The sequence below is a fragment of the Frankliniella occidentalis genome, unplaced genomic scaffold (assembly GCF_000697945.3).
Source record: "Frankliniella occidentalis isolate FOCC.00 unplaced genomic scaffold, Focc_3.1 Scaffold82, whole genome shotgun sequence".
Taxonomy (NCBI): domain Eukaryota; kingdom Metazoa; phylum Arthropoda; class Insecta; order Thysanoptera; family Thripidae; genus Frankliniella; species Frankliniella occidentalis.
The window spans coordinates 1,003,437-1,013,303 of NW_026267212.1; the positions used below are offsets into that span (position 1 = coordinate 1,003,437).

At 49.2% G+C, this 9,867-nt stretch overlaps 1 protein-coding gene across 2 annotated transcripts in view; it reads right to left on the minus strand.

Annotated features, from left to right (window-relative positions):
• Window positions 1–9,867, minus strand: part of LOC127749725 (uncharacterized) — a 141,407-nt gene that overhangs the window by 120,249 nt on the left and 11,291 nt on the right. The window contains exons 1-2 of one of the 2 annotated variants that reach the window (XM_052269121.1): window positions 7,241–7,313; window positions 3,541–3,585 (exon numbers count right to left, since the gene is read on the minus strand). The gene's annotated coding sequence lies outside the window, so the exon portion shown is untranslated. Of the gene's footprint in view, window positions 1–3,540; window positions 3,586–7,240; window positions 7,314–9,867 lie in introns of those variants that run through there. The other variant, XM_052269120.1, reaches the window with a different exon arrangement.

The window sequence follows — 9,867 nt, forward strand, 5'->3', positions numbered from 1 at the left end:
GCAACTCGTTGTACACCCACTTGGAGAGTGGAGGACCCCTCGCTCAGACCTGCTTGGTCTCGTGTTGGATGAGTCACTCAGTCACACAGTCGGCCCAACCCGCTCACGTTTCACATGAAGTCACTGGTTTCCGGCAAAATTAGAAACATATCTTCCAGTACTCTGTTCTCGTAAAAATTCTCTGATACCAGCCCATACGTCATCGAGATCTTTACAGTGAGCCCACCCTCCCCTTTCCGTCTTTTGCCCGCACGTGAACGTGAAAGTTCCAAAAGTGACCCGGCAGACTAGCAGTTCCTGATACGAAGTGAAATAACCGAAACATTATTTTCCCCGAATTTCCCCAACTTTCAGTGTCAATTCAGTATCGTGCATTACTGTGCTCACGGCCTTTGATTTTCTTGCGAAATATACTACAGTTACAATTTACCGAGATATACAGACATTTGATTAACGACCCATTAGCATAAAATTATTTTCTTCTTACGAATGTCAAGCAGTCTGATTTGAACTCTTGCGTTGCCTGAGCAGGGGGCTTTCTATAAAAAATGGTTTTATTTACAACCGTCACAACAGTGCAGAGGGGGGATAGCTAGAGCTCCTATTACGATTAGAACGGCAACAATGGAATGGCACTGAGTTACACTTTTTGTCCCTCCGCGGACTCGCCGACAACGCGACACGACAAAACTGTGTAAAGTAGATTATGTGCGATTAAAAATGCTGTAAAGCTACAGGGCTGAAGTGCTCATCGTATATGCCGCTTGTGCCTGTGCGCTTGGGCACATTAGCTCGTCTCACGCACCTCTGCAGAGAATTTGCTAGGGGAGGAGAAGCTGAACACGGAACAACGATAAGGAACCGGCTTAGCTTTGGCAACTGCCTCCTGAACTCTGGCGATTGGTAGACACTGTTAAAAGTATTTTGTGATTTTCCAATACTTTTTCGATACGAAGCAACGGTGAGATCACAACACTACTCTGTAATCAGAAATGGTGCGTTTGGCTATCTCAATTTGAAATAGTTCTGTACCAATCGTAATACTTTCTGAAGTTATTGACAACGAAGAAAAGTTGTTGTGATTTACCAAAAAATCACAACGAGTTCTGACAACTTTTTTCACGACGAATTCTTCGTGAATTTCTTACTTACTTTTAACAGTGGAGTTTAAGTTCCTTACAAACTTAAGACAAAATTTAATCTCAAGCATTATTTTACAAAATGTTTTCTGAATAGTCTGACAAATGTTTTACAGTGTAACACAGTCGCAACTGCCCCAGCTACAGTACACGACCAGCTACTGTTCTCCCTCCCCTCCGCACCGCACCTCAGCCGCTCAACGTGCCGATCCAATTCTATCTCTTGTCAGGGAGCATGAGGATCTTGTTCAACAAGCTCGCCAATGCAGGGCGCGTAATTACAACAGAGATGACAGAGTGGGTGGACAGGGATGGGGGAGGGGGGGAAGGGGCCATGGGCCCTCGACTGGACAGGCTGCACGACAGAAATTTATGCAGGGAGCAGAGGCCGAGGACGGCGACCAGCGGCGAGTACATTACAACTGACAGCGTGCGACAATTACTCGTTTTAAACGCCACGCAGCAGAGCGCCTTAAACCACAAACGAGACGCGCGTGACACTTCACCTCAAAAGACACGTCTGCACCAATTCCTGTGGACACAGTTGGGAAAACACAAATACCGAAAGCGGAAATGAATTGATAGTAAACAATATGGCCGCACTACTATCAGGCACGTTTTGCGCAAGCTTTAAGCGAAAGAAGATAAAAACGCTCGGCCGAGGAGGAGCCAGGGGGCTCCCGCAACTCGGGCGGGGGAAGGCCATATGTCGGGGAGAGGCAAGCTGCTAAATAATTGGCCGAGCGCGTTTTATGCAAGCTGACACACAATAACCGCTATTGTTTCATTGTGAGCACCCGACCACCGGCACGGCCAGCCGCAAGGGCCAGGCCAGGCTGTCCCGCACTTAAAATGTGGGAGAAAAGACCGCATATAATTGTGTCACAGTCCGAATAACGTAAAAGCTTTTACGTTTTATAATATATATTAACATATGTTCCCTAGAGTCTAAAATCGATCGTGATTAAGTATTCGTAATTTGAAATATATAAAAACTGTAAAACCACAGAAGCACCCATGGAGCAGCTCGAAAGCTTCATGAAGAATTAAAAATGGTAGGGTACGATATGAAAGAAATAATATTCTATTGTGCTGTGTGTGTTTCGCCGGAGATTTAGTATGGAACGCACTGGCTACTAGCGCCTCACTTCCACACTGTGAAACAAAGATTAGAGTGAAAAATCTCGGAATCTGAAAGATAGATGGAGGAGTTTATTTTGTAATTTGCCGAACTAAATTAATTCGGCTAGTACCTCTACAGAGCTCCAAGTTTGAAGGTGCACTATGCACGTTGCCGGAGATCTGACGGGAGCCGGACGGGAGGTAGGTCTTGGCCATAGTATTACACCCATATACTTTACTCGGGCTCAGACCCGAGGGGTCCCCCACTCGCCAACTCGTTGTACACGAGGAAAAATACTCGCATGATACTCGCGACAACTCCCGACAACTCCCGACAACTCGCGACAACTCGCGGAAAATTCGCGAAAACTCGCGAAAAAATCGACAAATACTCGCCTTATACTCGCGGATACTCGCCATTACTCGCATAAACTCGCGGATACTCGCTTATACTCTCGAATACTCGTGGACACTCACGCAACTCGTTGTACACCCACTTGGAGAGTGGAGGACCCCTCGCTCAGACCTGCTTGGTCTCGTGTTGGATGAGTCACTCAGTCACACAGTCGGCCCAACCCGCTCACGTTTCACATGAAGTCACTGGTTTCCGGCAAAATTAGAAACATATCTTCCAGTACTCTGTTCTCGTAAAAATTCTCTGATACCAGCCCATACGTCATCGAGATCTTTACAGTGAGGGCTCGCTATAGTTCCGCTCTCTTTAGTTCCGCCGGCGCTCCCTCCCCGCCAGGCATGGTTCCCCCACTCCGAGCGAGAAGCGGCCCCCCTCTCTTCCTCCTCCCCACCACCTTCCCCCCGGGCTGCCAGCCAGCAGTGTGAGCAAGAGCGGTAGAGAAGGAGTGGGGGAAGACGCTCGCTATAGTTCCGCCTCTGGCGACCCCACTCACCCACTCCAATTCTGAACCGGAGGCGGAACTATAGCGAGCGCCTACTGTATCCCCCTGCTCGGAAGAATAATGGTTCAAGAAGCTTCATCTTGTCACATTTTTGGACGAGGGCAACAAATTGTAGGGCAGATTCCACCCACCCACACTTACGCATAGTGTCTTTCATGTTTTCCTTCTCTCATCGCATTTAGGGTTTTCTCAAAGGTCAGGGGAGGTTTTAGCTGTCCCTCTCCCTCCCCCCGTTTCGCTCCGACGAACGTGGCGGTGCTGAGCAGTACATGCTCCATGCACTATACTTTTGGCACGACTCCATGTGGAGTTCGTTCGTCAAATTCATTCCATCCCAGATTCCATCTCCGCCCCTCACTCACCTCCACGTCGCTCGCTCGCCCTGCCGTGCGGTGCTCGTCCGTGCACTGCAAAAGAAAGAAAAGAAACTAAAATTGGATTCTGTCAATAATGTACTGAAAAAAATCCACAGATTTTAACAGCTTGGACAGTCACCACCCTCGATAATATCTACCAAAACCGAACGAAGAATTCCGTTAAAAAGTTTAACTTTAATAAACCAACTTTCCTTATCGAGGTATAAGACCCCTCCGTACAAGATTTTCCTTCTCACTCTCTCCCCCCTGCCCCTCCCTTCCTCACACTCACACACACAGAGTTTGCACAAAGCGAACACACAACTTTACTTGTACCACCAGCCGGTAAATTCAATACGTCCCGTCGCCCATTCTGCCATAACTTCTTTTCCAAACTCGAGTCACGCTGGGCGCAGGCAGGCAGCAGCACACCCAACAACCAGCCAGCTGCGTGCGCACACCAGGTCTGAAACCAATATAAAATCGATCCTTTTCCGACCCTTTGTCTGCGCTGTTAATTTGCCGCTGCGAGAAGAAAATGCGCTAAAAGCCCAAAGCGAGGTGGGCCAACAGCACTTTGTGATCTCAATCAAATCCGCGGGCAACCACGTGTGCGAGGTACACTCTTAACGCCGTGGTCGCCTCGCTTCGTCTCCACTCGAGGGGGTACTCATTCCCGTAATACCCTGTACGCCTCACCTGTGTTACGCGGTATTACGTGTAATGTAATACCGACAAACAGGGTTCATACCGGATCTGTATTTTCATTTTCCCTGACTTTTCCCTGATTTCCAGACGGAAAAAACCTGTTTTTCCCTGACATTTTTTAATTAAGAGAGAGGGCAAACTTTGCAAAATTGAGGCGAAAACGGAATATTATATCGAAGAAAAATAAAATAATACTTAATAAGATAAGTCAAGAAAGTTAATAATCATTCTTACTCAGGCGTCATGGCTAAGATTGGCCCTGGCCCATACGTTCACGATGCCATGCTCGTCGCGCAAACTATTATATTTCTTAATTTTTCCCCGACTTTTTATCAGATTTCCCTGACTTTTCCCTGATTTCTAGTACAATTTCATTTTCCCTGACTTTTCCCTGACTTCCCTGATTTCCCTGACCGGTATGAACCCTGACAAATTACAAAATATTCTATGAAATGGTCGAATTATGCTTGTAATACCAGTGTAATACCCGGCAATACTATGTAATTCGGTGTAACACCGAGTACTCTGTACACGTTTTCTGGTAGTGAATCAGAATACCCCCTCGTCTCCACAGTAGGTATAACAACAACAAAACCACCGGCTGGAAACAGGAACAACCTAAGCGGCCTGCCTAGGGCGAGTGGGGGGGGGGGGGGGATGTCTATGTCTACCGGGTGTCCGAGAGAATACGCGGCAGCTCGATGGGTTGCCTACGCACCGGCGTGCAGGCGCGGAGGGCAAGAGGGGACCGGAGGGGGTGGCGAGAGGCAACCGGCCGCCTCCCGCCACCTCTTTTGACTGTTTTCGGTCGAGCTGGCGACGCCTCCTCATATACGGGGGAAGTTGATGAAAGAAAAACGACCAATCCGTAAGTCAAAACGCCGGGCAGGGGGGATGACCGTAGACACACTGAAAATTTCAGACCACTAGCTCATCTCCCTTCCTTACACGGGCGACAGACGCAGACCGACCGACATACACAGACAGACACAGACGGGCAGACGCCAGAGGGGTTGCATAGGACCGCTCTGAAGCTTTTTCAAAGCAGCAGGGCGGGCTGAAAAAAATGCGTGATGTCCCGCGTCAGGTCCCCGAGGAAGGATCAGCTCCAACAGCGCCATCTGTTTGGTGGCGGCGGCGAGAGACATCAGCGGGTGGATTGAAATGCAAAGCAGTCATACCGAGTGACACGGTTGTAAGCAAGCGGGGCGCGCGTGCGTGGTCCCACACGGAATAGGAGGAGGGGGGTGGCTGATGGAAGGGGTAAATGAACACGCGGTGCGGCTGGCGTGGCTTTCCAAATGCAGGCAGCGTCGCGTGGGTTGCTGCTTTGTTGTCATGTCGGGGGCGCCCGCCCCCCAACCCCGCCGCCCAGCCCCACCCCCTGTACAAGCAGCGCACAGCGCACGTGCGCAGCGGGTGTCAACCATCTGCCCGCGCCGTGGACAAGACCGCTTCCTTGCGCCGGCGGCAGGCATACGTCCCGGGGTGTCACGTGATGTTGCGGTCTGACTGCCGGGGAGGGGGCGGGAGGGGTGCAGCAGCGCGGGCGGACACGTCTGCGGTACATTATGCCCGTCCTGCCGCAGAGCTGCCGCGCCACGCACGCCTCGCACACACCCCACCCCACCACGCCACGCCATGCCGCAGCCGGTCTGGCCGGAAGAAGGTCCTTCCCCACCGGAAGCAATGATTGCCACCGAGATGAGCGCTCATTGGGGGGGAAGAGGGTGGAGGGGGAGGGCCGGTGGAAAAGGGGGGGGGGAGGGAGATAACGACGGTGATATGGTACAGCGAGGGTGGAGACAGAACACGCCACACTGCACATGTCTGGTAGGTTTCCTGTGCTATTGCACAGTAGTCTTTTAACAAGTCTTCATGAAATTGAAGAATATTTTTTAAAAATGATTAAAAGATTGGGGACTCGGATTCAGAACTTCTCTTTACTTTTCCTATTTAGAAACCATACGCTTGGCCACATCCTAATTAAAATACCTGACGGGATCATTTTTGCACAACACTGCGTATCGCTATGCTCAACGACGTACACCGATTTAATGTTATTATTAAAATTATTACTGGCGCGCGGGATTCAATCAATGGCCACACTGATTCTAATCAAATTGGCGACGCGTTTTGCATAATCACGAACGGCAGCTGGTTGGCTGGAACCACCCCCTCCTTCCCAAACCCCACTACCACCGGGCCAGGCCGTGCCACGGGACACGCTACATGCCGCCCGTGTTCGTTCCGGCTCGCCGTGCTCCGATCAGCTGTTGGATTCGGGCCAGGTGCTAAACATTTCATGCCTCCTGGGACTGCAAGGGGTATGGTAGGAGGGGTTGCGTGGCGAGAAGAGGAGGGTGAGGGGCGAGGCGTGGCGGGTTGGGGTGGGCCGGGGCAGATAGGGGTAGGCCGGCGGCGCCCTGCTGCTGCTGGACTGCTGTGGAGGATCGTCTATAGGGTAGGTTCGGACCGGACCCGCCGCGCCTATCGCCCTGCTCGCCCTGCTAGGCCTCCCTAGTATCACCGTAAACTTCACTGTTAGTAAGCCCGTACCATAATTATACTGAATGGCCACGGTCAATCCAGTGTTTAAAAGCAACAGTCAACATCGTAACTACTGTCTTGTCCAGTGACAGTGCAACACTGTTCCGGTGAAGTAGTCTAATATTGAATAACAATCTGGTCCAATACATTTTAAAAACCTGGACAGACTGTTATAGTTTGACCGTTCATCAAGTTTCAAATAAAAGTAAGAGTAACTGTTAATATTGTTGATAGTGCTCATAAAATGACTTCAAATAAAGGTGACTATTAATGTAGTGATATTGCCATCCACTTACAATGTTGTTTAGAAGGAGCAATTTCTTATATTGGGGGAAGGGTCTACATTGTACTCTTTCTTTTAAATCAAGTTATTATGATTCTCTGCACAATAGGGCAGTAAGGGGACGTTTGTAACATGTACACACATTGTGAGGTAATGCGAACTCACCTTTTGCTGTGTTGAATAAAACGAAGCAAATCCAAAAAAGCAAACACCGACCATGGAATGTTATTGATTGGAGATACATAACCTCCCTGGCAACACTCAAAAGTAGAGTCATTGAAGGATGGAAATAAAATCCGCAATAGCTATGTAGTTTATAAAATTAGTTTCAGTGAAAAAATACCATTGCCTCAAAGAGACAAAATGACAGACAACGCAAACAACTAATTTTCCACAAGGTGATTGTCCAAAACACCAAAACAAATAAACCGTCGGGATTAGAAAAAGAAAAAATGAAGTCAGGAGAGCGGAACCAGTGATAAAATTCAAGCTACGCTATGGGTAGGCTATAGTTGTTATCGAGAACGTCTTTCATAATATTTAAATCAGATTTGCATTCGTTTTTGCTGAGATTTTGGTACTGGTTCGGGCCTTGATTAACTGTTTTCTCAAATACCAGTATTTCTTGGAGAGGTATTTAGGGTAAGCTTGGCGCCGGAAACGAGAGACGCAGATTGCGCTGATCGGTTCAGATCTCAGCCTTTGGTCAGATAACATTTTCCATTTTTCAAGACAATCTAAGTCCATCTTAAACACTTAGAATGTTAGCCTAAACCACAATATTACTTAGAACTTCTTCGTGGTGGACGGCAGACAAGCGGATGTAAACTGATGTCATTAGGCTGAGAACCCCACAAGGGTAGTGCGACCGATTTGCAGTTAAGTTGGTAACACTGTCAACCTGCGAGTGTCGATGGTTAGGTTAAATCTCTTGCTGTCACCACCTCTATCAGACAGTGGCATACTTTAAACTGAAAAAACTAATTTGAGAGAAGCGATATTGTGTGAGTTTGATTTCCATCAATCTCCGTACTCTACTTTGATTTTTCCGGAAGAGGTTACAACTCCCCATTTATTCAACATGGCACCGTGGGAGCTACAGGCAAGGACATTTTCTTCCTTGGTTTCAGTTTTCCCTACACAAGGTGAGTAACACATTGTTTGAAACGCAAGATTAATGTCGGCCGTCCCCGTTTCCGCTGCTTCGCTCACCAGAAATGCCCTACGAGCACCGTACGGCGTTCGGTGGCGAGGTGGCAGCGCGTATAGCGCGGAACCATAACAAGCAAAATCCTCTTGCCCTAAAGTGTCTCTGGACTCCTTGTTTCGGTTTTATTTTTCTTTTAGTTTATGCCTCACAGTCATATCTTTTCACGCCGGAGACGATCCGGCTATTTACTTTAACCGTAGCATAAAGGAAATTTTACATGTTATGGTTCCGCGCTACGCGCTGCAACTGCGCCACCGAATGGGATATAGTGCCCATGGTGTGTATTTTTGAGGGTGGATATACAGAGTTCGATTCTCACGCCAGGCGTGATTTTCACGCCCGGCTTGATGAAAGTCGGTTCCTGGTTGGCTGCGTGAACGTTACGGAGCGTAATAATCACGCCTGGCGTGAAAATCACGCTTGCGTTTCGGGAACTCTGTATCCACACCTACATTGAAGCAGGACTGTTTCTTTGCCCATCTCGTTGTTTTTGTTTCCGACTGCGCGGGCAGGTGGGGGGTGCAGGCCGGGGGTGGCAGGGTGAGGGTAGGGCGTGCCCTCCAACTCGTCCCGCTACCGGTGTGGACGATCTCGGCGAGGGAGGGCGGGGCAAAGAAAAGCCACAAAAATACAACGGCGGGAAAGGGAAGGAAAAAGCGAAGGAGGCTGAGGCAGCAACACGGTGATCAGAGGCTCACGGGGCTTAACGTGACAAATCGATCACCGGGACAGCCGCAGGCCACGGGGGTCCCGCGTAGAGATACCACTAGCGGGTGGTGCGACGGGGTCAGGCTGGGGGCCGCGATCCTGATCCATTTCACCCATCGGCCATCCAAACTGCAGAGAAGGAGGGACGGGAAAACAAATGCCTCCTGGCCGTTATTGCATCTGGGGGCGTACATTCGAAACACGATTCGACGGGGCAAAATTAGCTCTCCTCTAACTAATACACAAAAGCAAGGCCCATCAGTTTTCTGATAAGCTGACTGGATAAACAGACGGTGAAAAATATTCGTGGTCTATAATATCGTGACATCTACAAATTTCAGTTGCCAGATTACGAGATAATTTTTCCACTATGGTTCGTATTTTTCAATAATTGCAAAATTTAACATTTACTTGTAACAAAGTTGCTTCTACGTTTATAAATTTACTGCACGTTCGTGCATCAAATAGTGTTCTGAATTTGTCAATTACCAAGTTTCAAAATAATGTTTTGAAGGTCCCCTCCTCTCCCTCTCCACCAACTCGTCGCACATCAGCTCAAACTCAGAGCCTACTAATTTATAAACGTGCCTCGCAGGACGGCGTGTCGAGAGGTGGGCGCGCGCGCGGCGCGGTGACGGGGACGTCGAGCGGCAGGATTTTGAGCCGGGCGAAGGGACCGGGCGGGAGCAGGGGCGGGCATACCATACCGATGGGGTGTTGGGGGGGGGGCACGAAGCGCATTAACGGCAAGCACACGATTGATGTAGTGGGGAGACACTTTCATAAAGGCCGAGGCTGTAGCGCCCAGCCAAACAATGGAGGAAGTGAAGTGTGACAACATAACGCGACCGAGAGGAGGGGTGGGAGGGGATGA